At 36.3% G+C, this 18,639-nt stretch overlaps 1 long non-coding RNA gene across 1 annotated transcript; it reads left to right on the top strand.

Annotated features, from left to right (window-relative positions):
• Positions 1–4,075: 4,075 nt before the first annotated feature.
• LOC135226839 (uncharacterized) lies at positions 4,076–12,312 on the top strand. The gene is made up of 4 exons (XR_010317294.1): positions 4,076–4,185; positions 8,056–8,832; positions 10,291–10,363; positions 11,434–12,312. It is a non-coding gene; the product is annotated as an uncharacterized LOC135226839 (long non-coding RNA).
• Positions 12,313–18,639: the final 6,327 nt, after the last annotated feature.

The following is an 18,639-nucleotide window of genomic DNA, read 5'->3' as shown; positions in this document are numbered from 1 at the left end:
GCAGCTCCAAGATGAGAGATGAATGAGCTCTCTACATCTCCTGGACGAATCATTTTACATCGTGGCCTTTGCATTATCATTATTATTATTATAACTATTAGAAGTAGTGGTAGTAGTAGTATTATCATGTGACATCACTCAAACAGAACAATGAAAATGAGTGGTATATTTGGTAGGCAATATCTTACTCTCTGCCTACCAAAATAAAGCTGAAAATTCCTTAAACATTATAGATTACCAGATAAACGTTAATACAGCCACCCAGACTCGAATTATTGACAATGCAAGATTGAAATTACCTACAATACATCTCAGGTATCTTTCACGGACGCAATATAGTCCATCAAACGTCTGATAGATTCATTTATATTTGTTTTCAATCCTTTATAGTAAACGGGCGAACTTCCTCATACGAGAGGACCATTTGATAGTTCGGAGACAAGCATTTGTCAATTTTAATGCCGGTGCTTCGTTTTGACCCAAGTACCGAAGGACCTCAGGTGATTGTGACGTATGCAATATTGTTACTCGAAACTGGATTGGACCGGATTTCATTTCAGATTTGTGGACTACATACGCCATCTATTGACTCCCCGAGGCAAATCGGTGTTCAAACAGGTAACTTTTGTACTTTTGATAGTGAGGAGAGATAAAAAATTGCCGAATAAGTGATTGCAGTGACTGCATAAAAAAGTAAAGTATATATTCAATTATTTATGCCTATTTGTGACTAGCAAAACAGCATTTGAAGCCAAATGCTTGGAATTGTACGAGGGAATTCACGTATGGCTAAACTGAGTGAGATTATAAAAAGGTTTCATATCATTATTCGGAGCTTTAATCTTGGCAAAACCTTACATAAATTATATAATTCTTTCATTTCGTACTTTTACTTTTTTCGAGGGTTTGTATGGCCGGCTACAGGGTTACAGGTTGTACTTACAGGGTGTCAGCACTGCGATTTTTTTAAGTCTTCTCCTGACTATATTATCACAAAAAAACAATCACTGGGTACGTTCTAATAGCTAATTCGATGACGCTTTTCATTAGACCATAAATTTCCATAAATTAACGTATTTCATCTTGAAGGTAGTGGTCTGTATATGCAAGATTTTTGTAAAACTGATGATCTAAAAGAGCGATTATTTGTCCTTCGAGTTTCTCGAAGGTTATAAAGATTAAATTATCTCTTAGGTCAGTAATGAAGTTAGAATATCCTCTATATCAATATCATATAAAGAAAATTAGTAATAAATATGTCGGGAAATACTTAAAATTATAGTTATACTGATATGGGAAACAGGTTTACCAAGTGCAAATATATTTTCAGCTTGTTTGCAGGGAGAATTTGGATGTAATTCTTATACAAATTGATAGAAATTGCATCCGTTCACAATATATATAATTCAATTATAATTGTTCATATTCTCAGGGCTGCTCCTCGATTTCCTATCGTATCCTAGAATTTTAATGTTGGTAATTGTAAGTAACAAATCCCGACTTATTACAACCTCAATTTTCTAATTTCCATGAATTTTAACAAACTCGAAACGTACTTTCAACCAAAAAAATTACTTTTATTGAATATATCTCCAAAATAGCAATATTTCCATTAAAATAAATTTTATATGATTCGTGATGTTTGATATGATGTTTGATATGAATAGTCCTTGATGTCTCCTGAATACCAACTTTTAAGATTTTTAAAAAAGATAATTTTCAGCCTTTTTAAAATATTTGCTAATTTTTGGATCGACAATGACAAAGTATTCCTCACGGGAGTCAATTAACGCCTTTAATTCATTGATTCTCGTAAAGACTACGCCGTCCTTTGCCTTTAATTGCATGCTAAAGCCTCCATTAATATTGACAATCCTGTTTGCTTTCCGGACAAGGAGCAGCCATTGTTTGTTACCAGAACAAACTTTGTCACTTTCTTGAAAACATTTTACTTTCTTCAAAACGTCCCATTATTAAGGTTAAATTTAGAGATATATATTACTTACTTTATACTGTTTATCATATATATCGGTCCAGGATTTATTCGTGGTCTTGCTGAAATAATATATAATAGTTTCGTCTTCAAACAACCAAACTTCATCCGAAGATTGTCATAGCACTCAATAGATGTCTTTAGCGTACAATCTTGAGAAACCATTATGACAAAAAAAAAATCTTATATTTGGTATTCCTAGCACTTTCTGCCCCTTATTTAGTATTAATTTGAAACATAAATCTTTTTTGTATTACTAACAACGCCTTTCGTCATATAATAATATAAACATCTTTATTTTTATAGTGATTTCATTTAATTTTTAAAACTCACAAGCGAGGCATGCAAGATTACTATAGTTTATCATTTAACTATTATTTACGTTTTTTATCCAAACATATAAATTTTATAGAAAACTGTATTTTGAGAAATTTGGATAACTATAAGAAATTATCTCTCTCTTCCTCGCTCTCTCTTGCCTCTTTTCCTCTCTCGGGCTCTCCTTCCTCTCCCTCTCTCCTCTCCATCTCCCTCCTCTCTCGACTCTCTCCATCTCACCGTATCATCACTCCTCGCTCCTCCTCTCCATCATCCGCGCCACCTCCTCGTTCACTCCTCTCTCAACTCTCCTCCCTCTTCCTCCCATCTCTCCTCATCCTCTCCCTCATCATCTCTCTCTCTCTATATATATATATATATATATATATATATATACATATATATATATATATATATATATAGTATAGTATATATATATATATATATATTATATATATATATAATATATATATATATATATATATATATATATATATATATATATATATAATATATATATATAACACTCGCTATCCGTAGGTAAAAGGATTTACGTTTGAGAGAATATACAGTAAGACATAACACTGAATCTCTCTCTCCTCTCTCTCTTTCTCTCTCTCTCGTCTCTCATCTCTCTCTCTCTCTTCTTCTCGGTCTCACTCTCTCTCTCTCTCTCGTAATTTCTGATTACGTTCCATAGCCGTCAATTTCTCCTGAAATTTTAAGTAACATAAAACGTAAAGGTTTTGTTTAAAATTCTGTTTTCGACATCAACTATGAAAAAGTGGTTTGATATGTTTTATTCATTGGGGATCCAGGAAAGGTAGATCGTGCTCTGCTGCAGTTTTGTAGTTCATAAACTTTCTTTGTGATATTTATTATTATTATTATTATTATTATTATTATTATTATTATTATTATTATTATTATTATTATTATTATTATTATTATTATTATTATTATTATTATTATTATTATTATTATTCAGAGGATGGACCCTGTTCATATGGAACAACACCACAGTGGCCATTTACTTAAAATTCAAGCATCCAAAGAATACAAAAAGCGGAGACCAATTATTAGTATAACTGGTAAATTAGCAAATATACGAATAAATCAATTAAATAAAAATGTATTAAACCTGATGCTAGAAAATGACACGTTAGCTGTTCAGGGTTGGCTTATCCTAACTTTTTACTCTACAGTTATACGTCAATGCGTATTTGTGTTAATTTGATATAGATCATAATATAATTTATAAAGCCTCAGGAGTTAAGTCCCTAGGCATACAGCTCCAAGCCCCTATCAAATCCTCAGCAGGCACTGGCTGACTAATGCATTGCAATGGCAGAGATTTAGATGCCTTCCACATCGAGTGTTTTGCTGTATCTTCTGAAATAAATAAGGTTTTTTAGACGTGATCTTCATCTTACGATTTAAAGCTGAATATCTGCATCCTTTAATCATTATCATATTGAATTTTGTAGAATATTCCCAGTTATTTTATTCACCGTGTCTATATCCATTTATTAGCCTGTTGATAACTTACTTTTACTTAATACTGGATGTAAAAATAATCTTTAAAGAAATTTCTGAAAATGGTTTTTCGCCTCACAAGCCAATGGAAAGTCGTCTAAGAAGCCTTTTTGCCAAAACCCAACGATTTCAGCCAATTAAAGGAGGCGTTAAAAACATTGTTTATGGTGTAGGCCTCTGATTGGTCAGAGCAATTCCTGTCCCTCCCTTTTGGAGGACTCAGTGTAACGCTAAGCACGCCCACGAAGTGTAGTGGACGTCTTTGGAAGTGGACGTTTTTGTAAACAAATGTTCACGAGATAAAGGAAATGACTTTGGTAAAGAAGAAGGCATTTCAGGTTAGTCTATCTAACATTCTTAGACAATATTGTTGCTGTTGTAGGCTTTAATATGTTTGGTTAACCATTGACTAGCGTAAAATGTCTTTCGATGAAGTTTTGTGGTCAGGGAATCTAGAATTTTGTAGACTGGAAACCCTTTAGAGCTGGATGGCCACTGTGTAATTCTCAAAAATTTACTTGCATACTTTTTTCAAAAATTAACTTTCTAAATTTCTCAGAAAATTCTGAGGCTCTTGAACGTATTTCTGGTTTTGGGGTCCATAGCAGAACATTTTTCGTAAATGTAGCAAGATGCTGAAAGTGGAGGAGGGCTGTTGGGCTTGGGGAGGGAGGGAGGGAAGGAGAGAGTATGTGGCCTGATGTGGATAACTGGACCCTTTACATCAACAAAGACCCCCACAGACAGGCAGACAGTCCTTTTCGATCTCGGGTAATGTGGCAAGGATCAGACTATCTCAATTTATTGTGCTCTTAATTCGCAGACTGAACAGTATGATAGTAGGTGCTTGTTAAAATAATGATTACGAAGAAACAAGCAGTTACGTATGGGTAAATGTATTTAATCATAATGAATCTATAGAGAGAGATTTCGGAAATCTGTTCCATGTCACTTTTCAACCTGGTGGCTGCGATATAATAACGCTAACAAGGCAAAAATACAAACCTCAAAACAAATGAACTTATTTATAAAATAGGAACCGGCCAAACAATGATTATGATCAAAGAATTTTAAAAAATTAAAGTGGGGGGAAATCGCATAGCTGAACTCGAGATAATACGGAAGACTGAAATGTCTGCTTCGATTTCTTTAAAAAATCGAAAAATTAGAGTTTACTTACTGTTTTTCACTTTCGGCGACGATGGACATCTACGGCCGTCTTGAATTCGTAACTTAATTCATCAATCATTCTATAATTCACATAATTTCTCGAATACCTCCTTAATGAACATCACGAATCCGCAATATACTGTTTGAATTAGGGGAACAACCATGATCACAGGTGAATTGCTTGCCCACTGAGTGGCAGACGATAGCGATTAGTGAGACCCGGCTTATATTCTTCAAATAATTGAAAGGTATGACTCTCAATTCGGGTTCGGGACAGTTTTCAATTGATTAATTCAAGCTTTTTGTCGTAATGTTAAAACGCTGATCAAATATTGCCATCAAAAGCACAAAAGGACTTAATCTTTGGAAGCTTTAATTTTCAGTAATAACAACAACATATTGCATATTATATGTTTGCCCCAATTTTTCCCGGGATTCGATATATGGATGCTAGGTGATAAGTGTGGGACATTTGCACACGTACGTATAAAGGCGCGTGCGAGCGCATGTTGAACGCACCCCTTTTGCATTCGTACATCTTTGTATCTGTTATCAGAAACGAAGAGAAAGCTTTCCAATCAGTCTTAAATCAGCTGTTTGCTAGTTTGACAGCTCCAAGCCTCTGCCACGCCCACCTGATATTCTAAGAAAAAACAAAGATTCTCTCTCTCTCTCTCTCTCTCTCTCTCTCTCTCTCTCTCTCTCTCTCTCTCTCTCTCTCTCTCATTCCAAGGACACTTTCGATTCATCAAAATCTGAAACATTGTTTTGAGACAATTCTTGTAAGTTTCATTTTCATTGTATTTGCTCGTATATTAAAAAAATTAATTAACAAAAGTCCAGGTGGCTGCAAAGCACACCACCGTAGTTCCAGAATGACTGGACAGGTAACCGGAAGTACTTGGTTCCGGCGCAAAATTCGACTTGTTTAGTGTCATTTACATTGTATTTCAGGGTAGCAAAGGAATTTCGTATCAATACTGTATATCCTTTCGTAATGGCAGATTTGGCGTCCAAGGGTTATAATGATATAAAAAGAAAGCCTTTTATACAACTGGATATCTGCCATATATCCTTATCATTACCGAGGGTACTAGTGACCTATAAAGGTGAATGTAATTTTTATTTTTGTCATCTTTGGTGTGAATGTATTAAGAAAATAGTAGCTCTGATACTTTTGTACGAAGAGTTTGCCAAGAAAAAAAAAAAGCTATAAAGTATGACTTAGGACGGTTTGAAAGGAGTGTCACCGTTTTGTTGACGGTATATACGAACATCATGTGCTTTAAGCAAAGCATTACTATATTAACTAGCAATCAACTTTAAGCCAACAGGGTTAGGTTGCTAACTGAGAACGCTGAAAATAAGAAAATATTTGTGCTTGCTTGTGTGTGTTCCCGAACAAGTTTGGTTTGAAATAGCGACCATATTACCTTGCAGAATTACCTGTTTGAAATTTTATGACTGACTGCAAAACTGTGATATATTCTGTGACTGCAAAACTGGGATATATGTTGTGACCATATTGTCCGTATTTAGTCAGGAAATAACTTTTTGATAGCAGTTAAAGGGGAATATTCTGTGACTTAAATCTAAATGGAATTTTAAACAAGAACTATAAGCATATGGCTGTGTCCAGGTCATAAAACGTATTTGCTATAAAAAGTCACTAGACCATTGCAGCATTTATAGGTTTTAGCCATCGAAAATAAATTGATTATAGAAACCTCCTCCTGGGAGGATGTGGCATCCTCCATCGAATCTCTCGCATATATCAAAGTATATCTTGGACGCATTCCGTTCAATTTTGGTAAATACACCAGAGCTAAATCGAGATAAATATATCGTAAGATTGTTATTAGATGGTGAATAGCTATAGTGCGATATTTCACGTTTTAAGAAGAAATACAGTTATGTTAGTTTTCACTACATTGAGAAATATTTTGAAATTGGTCTGAAAGAGTACACACTAACATGGTTTATTTTAACTGGAACAACGCTTAAATAAGGTATATGAGTGATGAATATGATGATGACAATTTTATATTAATAGCTATAGATATTGAAGTATAAAAAACCTCAATTTCCTTAAATACCCAACTAGTATGAAGTCATTGTTTGTACATTTTTTTTCGGCCAGACTTGGCAAGGGAGACTTGTATCAAGATTGAGTGAATCTGACTTTATCAAAACTGCTCGTTTCCCTCACTCTGCCGATTGCCCATCTAAAGCAGCGGTTCTCAACCAGTGGGGAAATCCCCCCTGGGGAGGGGGGGAATTTCAGAGTTTTAGGGGGGTGGAATTGTGACCACAGATTGGCAGGCTTAAACTGGCTCTAGGATACACAAAATGAGAGGTCACCGAGAGGTCTCTTTGGGCTTTCTCTCCGCTGGCATGTATTTGTGTTCGTATTTTGTTGCAAAATTTGAGGGCAGCAATTTTGTAAAAAGGCAGGGGCTTTGGATTTTGAAAAAGGGGCTTTGGGATGACATTCTGACATATGGTGAAAGGGTGCATTGGTCTAAAAAGGTTGAGAACCACTGAGAATATTAATGATTATATAATGATTTTCACTCCAATGCATTAAGTAGTTCAAATAATTGCTGCTGAATCTTGACGCACTTGACATTACAAATATCAGCAGTATTTTATGAAGGAAATGGTACAGCTTGCCATTCAGTCAGACTATGTAATTGTTTACAGATTCTGAACTATGATATACATTCAGGACTGAATTTAATAGCAGAAACTGTAGTAATAATGATTATTGTCAATGGCAGTAGACATTACTGAACGATAGACCATTTTCCTGTTTTGTCATGAAAGAAGACATTTTGAAATCAGTGATCATGGGATGATTGTCAATAATAGCTAAGTCCCTTTTTATGCAATATAACAAATAATTTTCGTTGTCCCATGACTGTATAACTTGAATCATATTATTTGGTGACTCATCCATATATGAACATTTATATCGAAGTGTTTCTGATTGATTATTAATTATTTGTAATGTATTAATGTGATTTTTTTTTTTACAGACAGGACTTCGCTTGAAATCCTAATCTATCAAATTTGAGTTTTTGCTTAACTGAAGACTTGCCTTGTATCAAAACGACTTCATAGAAGTATCGAAACTCCTGTAGGAACGAGGAACCATAGAGCAGGAACCAGGAACCGAAAAAAAGGACCAGAAACCAGGAGCCGAAAAACAAGGACCAGAAACTAGGAGCCGAGAAATAAGAACCAGGAACCGAGAAACGAGGACAAGGTACCAGGAGTTAAGAACCATGAAGCAGGGATTAGGAACCACAAACCATGGACCAGGAAACAGGAACCAGAGACTATGGACCAGGAAACAGGAACCGAAATTCAGGAACCATTGATCATGGACCAAGAAGAACCAGGGATCAGGAACCATGAACCAAGAATCATGAACTAAGACCAGGAAACACGGACCACGAACCATGGACTAGAAAATAGGAACAACTGACCATGAACCAAGAACCAGGAACCACGAACCATGGACCAGAAAACATAAACAACTGACGATGAACCAAGAACCAGGGACCACGAACCATGGACTAAGAATCATGAACTAAGACCAGGAAACAGGAACCACGAACCATCGACCAAGAACCAGGGACCACGAACCATGGACCAGGAAACAGGAACAAGTGATCATGAACCAAGAACCAGGGGCCATGGTCCAGGAATCAAGGAATCAGGAACAGTGGACTAAAAAGGTTGAGAGAGAGAACTTTTCTGAAGATACTGCTCAACCCTCACTGCGTGGCAGGAATGGGGCCTTATAATCGGTGAGTTATTCGTTTATCTGGTCGAATAATTTCAAACATGAGCCCACTAATCTGTCGATAATTCAAGGGTGTGTGAGAGTAAGAGAAAGAAGTAGAGAGAGAGGAGAGAAGAAGGAGAAGAAGAGAGAGAGAGAGAGAGAGAGAGAGAGAGAGAGAGAGAGAGAGCTTATTTTAAAGTAAGAAATTTGAGACAAAACTAGGTTAATAAAATTTGCACGGGACTGAGTTCTAAATATTTTACCAGAAATGCCACTTTAGATTATACAAAACACAATGGAAGTCAGAGAAACTTAATTTATTTCTTAAGTATAAAGTCTTTATAAAAATGGTGTATTGACTGTAAAATAGTCGACTCTAACATTTGCACAGAATTACATTCTTATAAACCTCATTCAATTCATCACCTGATTTATGTTTGATATTAAATGCCAGGTTTGTCTTATATTTATTCAGCCTACTAGTCTGACTTGTTTTTGGTCTGAGCTGGAATTACGCCAACACGGGCTCTTGCTCATAAGGCAGCCCGTATGTAACAATAAGTTAAAAATAATGGTAATGAAAAAAAAAGTCGAAAAAATATTTTTTAAAGCCCTACGGAGACTCCTTAACTTATTTGTCCACAATTTAATATATCGAGGTACTCTGCTGTAATGTAGTCTTAATAGGAGGTCGACTGGTTTATTGAGCTAACAATTGAATGCTGGTCAAAGTGGCGGTGTCTGTCGTTACCTGATAAACCAGAGGTTGACCATAGGTGCTAAAAAGACAAACCAACATATCGTATGCAAGAAAGGATCACAGCACTGCCTCCCGCAAGCCCTCAGTATCGATCATATTGGCTAAAAGGCATATGCCATATTAATTCACCCTTAATATTGTGGTTGCATCTACAACCTTACCCCCTTATTACAAAATTGTCAGTTAAGTTCATTTATCTTCGTTTTTAGTTAATTTTGTGTAAGCTTTGCACACCACACTGTACTGTACTGTGGTGTGCGCACTAAGCAAACCTGATTCGTCCACCAAAGGCAGTAAGCATGGATAAAGGAAGGACCGAAAATTTTCAACCTGAATTGTTTAAGAAGGGGAGGAAGAAAGTTGAATTTTCTAGAACGTTTTAGGAAGGGTAGGAAAGAAGTGAAACTTTTCTGGGTGGCTTATGAAGGGGAGGAAGGAACTGGAGATGTCCAGTGTGGCTTAGGATGAGAAGGGAACTGGAAGTTTCCAGTGTGCTTTAGGAATGGGAGGAGGGAGGAGGAAATTGAACTTTACTCTGGTAATGATAAGAACTGGAGCTATCCATAGTACCTGGGTCCAAGTCTTTCAATTTATTGCACAAACATGATGGGTTATTTTTCGATGTTATAAGTCTAAAAATTTTGTACTTTACTAATACCTTTGTTAAAGTTAGTGTTAGATTTAACAAAGACTGGACTTATAATGAATCTCTGGTTTCAGGTCTCATGGCGTTTCGTGGGTGACTGGTCAAGTCTAATCCACGACTACAAGTTGAACCAATTACTCCTGAATGGTAAGGTAGTATGTATTACTTTTTTTTACCCCACTAATGCCAAAAAGCATTATCAGTATCAGAAAATGTCTGTATACAAACTGATACTATAATTAATTTTTTGTTCACTTTTAGTTTTCAGAAAAACGGAGGACAATGAGTCCATGATAAAGCTTAGAGATTGCATATAATTATTCACACACATCTGCTGCCTAAGTCCTCCGAGCTTTCATGGATAGATGGGAATAATTTGTGCTACTTTTCATCAATTCAGCATAATGCTGATTTTCTCAGATTTTCATGAATACAAAATATAAAGTTGCAGATTTCATTTATGGGTCTAATGTCTAATTCAGAACAAATTAATGCAATAACCAGTTTTGTTGGGAACATCCAAAAGTCTGTGTTACTGTTATGTACAATTCTTAGGAATCTAAATTTTTTCAAAGACTTTTTCAATCAACTGACATTCGAAGTACCAAGTTTTCGTGTAATACAACAATAAAGTAATTTGAGAAAGTAAATCCACAGTAGTATGCTTGTTTGATTTTGTTATTGAAACTAGACACAGCAGAAAACTTTCGATGACCTGGAAGGTCCTCCTTGTCAATTTCATTTTATGGACTCGTGTGATTATGAGTTTTCTTTAAATACGGTAATTGTTGACGAACCATGACTGATTATACCTTTAGTAGTGTGGCAAAATCTGAAGCGTTAAACAACACTACATTCCAAAAGTCATTTGCACATTATGCTGCGTTTGTGAAAGTAGTTAGTGGTATACCATGACTTTGTAGCACTGAGGCGAGCTCATACAGATAACTTTCAGGCTGCCTATTCCGACGTGCTGTAGACTTTTATTCGTTATCTGACATTCAGTATATTAATTTTACAATATAGTTTGTACATATATCCCAATTTTAACTGGTGTCACTTTCCACACTACACTGCATTGAAGTCAAGAAAGTACGTATGGGAACTATATCTTATTCAAATATATATCTTATTCAACTCATTATGGAAAAGTTTAAGTTTTTTCATTTCGTTTTCAAGTAAGTGTTGTTTTCTACAGAGATTTGTTTCCTTTGCAGGCTCATCACTACAGGGCTTCTGTGTGAAATAAATTCGAAGTATTCTCATGGTGTATAAGCGGGCAGAAGATTATACACAACTCAAGGGAATTTCTACAAATCAGAAATACTACAAACTTGTAGAAATTTTTGAAAGAAGAGACAGCAAAAATGATTGCTGCTGAAAAAGGAACAAGAAAACAGAGTATGACATCGAATAACACTCTAATGAAGAAAAGAAGTCGGGCGAAAGACAATTATTTCAAGAAATCATATAAATGAGGAACCTACAAGACAGGATCGCCCAGCACAAAAGAAAAAAAATTACTCCTTAATATTAATGTTAAAGAGATCATAATCTTAAAGATACTATTAAAACTATGTTAGTACTGTAAAATGTATAGTCACGAGCTAGTGTTGTTTTATCAGAGTCAAAATAGTGCCTATTGGCCAGCAAGTTTTAGTTAATCAGGGTCATAACAGTTCCTATTGGCCAGCAAGTTTTAGTTAATCAGGGTCAAACAGTGCCTATTGGCCAACAAGTTTCAGTTAATCAGGGTCAAACAGTGCCTATTGGCCAACAAGTTTCAGTTAATCAGGGTCATAACAGTGCCTATTGGCCAGCAAGTTTTAGTTAATCAGGGTCATAACAGTGCCTATTGGCCAGCAAGTTTTAGTTAATCAGGGTCATAACAGTGCCTATTGGCCAGCAAGTTTTAGTTAATCAGGGTCATAACAGTGCCTATTGGCCAGTAAGTTTTAGCTAATCATGGTATTAATGATGCCTATTGGCCAGCAAGTTTTAGTTAATCAGGGTCATAACGATGCCTATTGGCCAGCAAGTTTTAGTTAATCAGGGTCATAACTACCTATTGGTCAGCAAGTTTCAGTTAATCAGGGTCATAATGGATGCCTATTGGCCAGCAAAGTTTTCAGTTACAATCAGGGTTCTCCATAAACGATGCCTATTGGCCAGCAAGTTTTAGTTAATCAGGGTCATAACGATGCCTATTGGCCAGCAAGTTTTAGTTAATCAGGGCCATAACTACCTATTGGTCAGCAAGTTTCAGTTAATCAGGGTCATAACAGTGCCTATTGGCCAGCATGTGTTAGTTTATCAGCGTCACAGCAGCACCTATTGACCCAAAGTCAAGTAGAGCTCAGTTTTGCTGCTTGTAATTTCTAAGTAGCATCTTCAGAAGTCTTTTTCATAAGAGGCATTTCATTGCTGTCTAGGAGATATGTTTTAGTATTGAAACCTGCTACTGGTTTAATACTGGTTTATTATATTTTCCACGTTAATTTCGTCTAAGCTTAATGTACGTATCAGGAAGCTTAGCTTTATTCAGGATGTATACACTTTATTGTACCTAAACGTCGTCTTATCATCTCATTCTTTACTGAGGAGGATTTACCTAGAATTTTTTATAAGTTCACGTTCAGCATGTTTCAGGATCCGTAGTTGCCTTGCTAAGGTTTCTTATCACTCTAGTTCATTCATTAAATGTCATAGTAGTTTATTTTCTATTTGAATTTATCTATCAGCTGTTAGGCAGGGCATATTTTTGGCATGTTTATTGTTATGTTGAATTCCCTACCAGTTTAACAATAGTTATGTTATACCCCACCACACAACAAATTTAATGGTCCTTTCTATGTAAGATTCATAATCTAAATACTACAGCGCATTTCAAGATAGTTGCATTTCAATTTCTTGCCAATTTAAAATGACTATTAGCTATCAATAATATTCTCTAGGTTTCAGGACACATAGCTTTGTTTTGCCTTGAATATTATATTAGTTTCTTATCAACCGCAAGTAGCTTGGTGTATCCGGACACATATAGGGTACGTAGTTGATTTAATTTTCTTATTTGGTATTAGCTACCTGGCATTTTTCAGGATACATTTCTATTTGCATAAGATTCATAAGTTTAACATAAGGGATAAAAAAAATCAGTTTGTTTCAGAATACGTAGAAAATGTTTAATTTGGATATCTTAGAAGTTGGATACAGTTATATCTTGAAATATAAAGCCTTCACTTGAATTTCTAAGCAGTGATAACATCAGCTGCCAAGAACTGTAGCCTAGTGCATAACACGATATGTAATATTCACGTATATAATATTCAATATCAGATAAACGTAAATTCCAACACAGCGTAATATCAACTATTATATAGTCATGGCTACATTTTTACTATTTCATATCGAAAATCACGTTTGTTTAAGGATAACTTGTTCATCAACTTTGTTTTGATTTGCAGTGTCCAATAGGCTATTGTTCAATCCATACTTGCCCGAATACGAATGTCACGCAAAATTAATAGTAGTTTATGCTTTTATTTTCAGTCCATTCATATATGATCAGCAGCATAAAGTTCATCAGTTAGAAGGAACAGGTTTCGGCGATTTTACGGAACATATTCATGACAGCAGATAGTTAGGAATTGTTGTGTGTGGTAGAACCTATGAGGTATGAGCCTTTATAAATTGGGTAATATTTTATACTGAAGTACGTATTTTTCTGTTATCTATTTTTAATAAATCTGATAGATATTCTTAAACTAGCAGCCTTCATAGTAGGGACATGGAATTAGGCTTTTTATATGTTCCTCGTAGCTTTAATCCATAGCTTGTCTCTTTGTTGATGTATATCAAGAGTTTCTTTGGAATTAATTTTGTAATTATGTAGAGGTCTTGCTTTATTATAATGCTATGTAACCACTGGTATTTGTACTGTAAAGCTTAGGTTATGAGAGGCTTTTTTCCAATTCAGGAGAGATATCTCAACCTGAAGCATTTAAACGTTTGCACTGTTAAGCCAGGAGATATGTCAAAATTAGTTTATTAGTTTTATCTAAAACTTTGGGGCATAAAGAACTTTTTCTTTTCAGTTGATTCAACGAATCTCCGATTCTTGTACAAACCGTGTCATGACAACTATGCTTCTTGCTTGACATTAAACATACACCAATTAGAAGAATCTTATCAAGAACATCATTATCATGGCATATCTGCATATTTCAAGACACTGTTGCATGTGGTGCTGCTTTCAGAGCAGTATGGTATTGTTGTCAAATGTACTGTAGATGGATGATTTGATAAGCAAACTCGAATTCCAAGCATTGCTTTAAAGAGAATTATAAATAACGTATTAACAATAATACATTAAGTCACATTGAATAAGTTATTTGAGCATAATTGGGATTCTAATGAAAACTCCATTCTAGGTGAATGAACAGTAAGGAAACTCGATGAGCTACGTTAAATAAGGTTAGGCAATGTTAACAGTGGTCTCTTTGAATGTTCTCTTCAAGTTTCAGTAAAATGTTTTTGGTATATGTACTAATAAACGTTTAAGAAGCAATCTCGGTTACATTGATTGATAGACTTTTGGGGAAGATTAAAATCATCTTAGGATCTAGACAATTATATTTTCATTGGAGCACTGAATATTTTCAAGACTTTTACTGCGAAAGGGAAATTCATTTCTTAGTGGACTTATCAGGAATTAGAATGGTAACTGTTTGCTTAATTGATATCATTACTTATGGATTATAGTTGCAAGTAAACATTCCATAAAAAGGACTCACAATGAAGCCATGTAAAATAAGTAACCACATAAAGTACTAAAAGGCATTTCAGGCACCAAAGAATTACGAACAGTTGTCAAAAGTGACATTTTGCCAGAAGAGTTGTCTCTCAGCTTAGTAACTGAAACATTAGGTATATCTTTGCTGCAACATAAGTAGTTTGAGAATTTTGCCTTTATTATCTCTGAATGATAGGTTTTTGTAGATTTTAGAATGACATGTTGTGATGGTAATTGCTTCATAGCAAAAGAAGTTAAAGGAAAGGAGAACGCATTTTCGAGAAGTTCGGCAGTAAGGAGGCTTTCGCGCCAGTGTTGGAGGTGCCAGTTATCATGACGGTTCTAGAATCGTCGGGTGTGTTGTGGAGCGCAAAAACGCGCCATTGTTATATGAGAAACGCCGCGATTTTCTGATGCAATACCTCGTCTAGATTCATCTAAGAAGTTCTAGAAATCCCTGGAGTCGGTGACGTTCGCCGTAGACTCCGCCCCCAGAGTGCCGTATAAATACGACGAACGAACTTTGGAGAGGAGTGATCGTAGAAGAGAGAGAGATCGTAAAAGAGAGGGATTACCAATTAGTAAGAGCCACAGATCAGATTATCAGTGAGAGATCAGCAGTAGTGATCGTCAGAGAGAGACTAGAAACGAAGGAACCGACGAAGTATCAATCAAAAGAAGAGTTGTTCGAGAGTTGGTTGGATATTGGTCTAGTCGTCTTCAGGTATGGTCTACCGTGTTATCTCGACGTCGAGCAGACTTCAGAGAAGAAAAGGTCCCGTTACAGGTGTTGGGGAATTCCTGCCTTACAAGAAGATTAGTTTCTACAGAGTCAAGGGGACGTCCTCAATCGCCGATCTACTTTTATGAAGCCAGTTGTGTTAGTGTTTCTTTCTATATTCGTATCCCCAGTTTCAACTGTTTGTGTTGATGTATTTTTTTTTTATTTCATATCGAACCAGAAGCGGACCTCTCTCAGAGGCTGTAACATTGTGTCGACCTTTAACCAGGATATTTCGACACCGTAACATTGTCTCTGAGATCTCCAGGTCCGTAACATTTGTGGCGACCTTGCCTAGGCTATCAACACCATAATAGATTGAAACAGGGAAAATACAGAAAGAATCAGAATGAGTGAGATGGGGAAAGAGTTTATTGAGTCGGGTAAGCTCCTAGGTCTAGAGGGGAATGATCTCCGTGAGTATGTTGAGAAGAAAGAAAGAGAAAAGTATGAGAGCGAAGTAATGAAAATGCAGCAAGAGAGAGAGGCAATGAAAATGCAGCAAGAGAGAGAAGCAATGAGAATGCAGCAAGAGAGAGAAGCAATGAGAATGCAGCAAGAGAGAGAAGTAATGAAAATGCAGCAAGAGAGAGAAATGTCGGTAATGCAGCAGGAAGAGAGAGAGAGAAAGAGCGTATATGCATGAACAGGGAGAGAGAGAGAAAGAGCGTATGCATGAGTTGGAAATTGCTCGGTTAAGGGAAAGTACTCGTAACAGTCGGACAGGCGAGAACCAAAACGAAACTGATAGGTTAAGTATGAGTGCAGTGTTGAAATTAGTACCAAAGTTTGACGAGGAAGATGTTACGACATATTTCATGTGTTGAGAAGTTAATGGAACGAGTAGGTTCTCCTAAAGAAGCGTGGACTTTATATTTGCAGTCAGTTTTGAGTGGTAGGGCGCTTACGTGTATAGTTGAATGTTCTGTTAAGATGAATGATAATTACGATATCGTGAAAGAAACTGTTCTTAGCGCGTATAGGCTAGTACCAGAGGCGTACCATAAGAAATTTAGAAATTTGAGAAAGGATGAAAATATTACGTATGTAGAATACGGTAAGAAGTTAGAAAGGCTGTTTTTTGATTGGTTAACTTCTGCTAAGGTTGAGGATTTTGATAGTTTGAAGAACTTAGTGTTGTTAGAAAACTTCAAAGATAACGTATCCCCTGAGATTAAACTTTATATAGAGGATAGGCGAGAAGTATCTTTTGCAGGAGCAACTAGGCTAGCTGACGAATATAGTCTAACTCATAATTTGAGTGTTAGTAAGAAACGAAATGATCCTTCGTCTGGTAGAGTACAAAGCAGTAAAGGTTTCAGTCCTAGTAATAGCAATGCGAGTAGAGGTGACTATTCCTGTTATACATGCGGAAAACCTGGTCATACGTCTAAGGTTTGTAAGAGTAGAATGGCATATAGTGGCTCAGAATTAACTTGTTTCCGATGTAATGGGAAAGGGCATTTAGCGAGAAATTGTGCAGCAGAAAGGAAGGTCGGTAAGAAACCAGTATCTCTAGTTAACCTTTCGTCAAGTAGGAATGATGTGATGAGAGAAACTAGGAAAGTTTTTGGTGAATTTCTGTCGGGAGGCGTAGTTTCCTCTCTTGGAGGAGTAGATTCGAGAGAAGTAGTCTTGCTTCGAGACACAGGCGCCGCTGTCTCACCGATTCGAAGAGTGTGTGTGCCGAACAGGGCAGAAATCAATATGGAAGAGAAAGTCATGTTAGGTGGATTTCCTAACACTTGTGTTCTTTGTCCTTTGTTGAAGTTGAATTTAGAAAGTCGGGTAGTGTCAGGAGAAGTAAAACTTGCAGTTGTGGACAGTTTGCCCGTTGAAGGCGTTGACATTATTGTCGGTAATGACTTAGCTTTATCTAAGAATGTGAATCCTGTTATGAGGAATATTCCAGTGCCTGAAATGGTAGTAACTAGGTCGGGTTTAGATACAGACGTAGACTACGGTCATAATTTGTTTGTGGATTCGAACGAGTATGAGTTCGTGGATTCGAACGTGAGTGAGTTCGTGGATTCGAATGAGTGTGATAGAGGTAGCGAGGTTGATCTTGGCATGAGTGTGGCTGAGAGACCTAACTCTATCGTTGACAGTGAGAGCCAAGGGGAAGGCGTAGCTGTCGAGAGTAATGTAGTAAATGTGCCAGTATCTAGTACTAGTTACGGTGATGAATTATAGGCTCTAACATTTTGGATAAGGATGAGCTAGTCAAGTTGCAGAGAGAGGATGAGACACTAACCCGAATTTTTGAATGTGAGCTGGATGATGATCTCTATGATGTGTGTAAGGGAACTTTTTGTTTAAAGGACAAAGTTTTGTGTCGTTATGTTCGTCCTGAGTCAGGTAGTAGAGAGGAAGTCACAGAAAAATTAGTAGTTTCTAGGAAGCTTCATGAATTAATTTTAAAGTTAGTACACGATGAGCAAGGACATTTGGGAGTAAATAAAACTTTCAAGTGTATTAGTAGGACGTACTTTTGGCCTAAGATGAAAAATGACGTGAAGAGGTATGCTTTAAGCTGTCCTGAATATCAAATTGCCGGGAAACCGATTCAAGTAATTCCCAGAGTTCAGTTGTGTAATATTCCTTCAGTAGGCGAATCTTTTGATGATGTATTTATGAATATGTTCGGACCTTTGCCTAGAAGTAAGGGTAGAGATGATTGCATAACTACTCTTGATTATTATAAAAACAATCTAAGAGATGCTTGGCAACTAGCAGAAGAGAACGGAAGCGCTTGGCACTTAGCGAAAGAAAACCCGAACGGAAGTCAAGGGGAAACTGAAGAAAAACTTTATCTTAGGGCAAAAGAGAGAAATTTGTGTGTAAGAGATA

The sequence above is a fragment of the Macrobrachium nipponense genome, chromosome 15, assembly GCF_015104395.2.
Source record: "Macrobrachium nipponense isolate FS-2020 chromosome 15, ASM1510439v2, whole genome shotgun sequence".
NCBI classification, from domain to species: domain Eukaryota; kingdom Metazoa; phylum Arthropoda; class Malacostraca; order Decapoda; family Palaemonidae; genus Macrobrachium; species Macrobrachium nipponense.
This window is presented reverse-complemented; position numbering and strand designations above follow the sequence as displayed.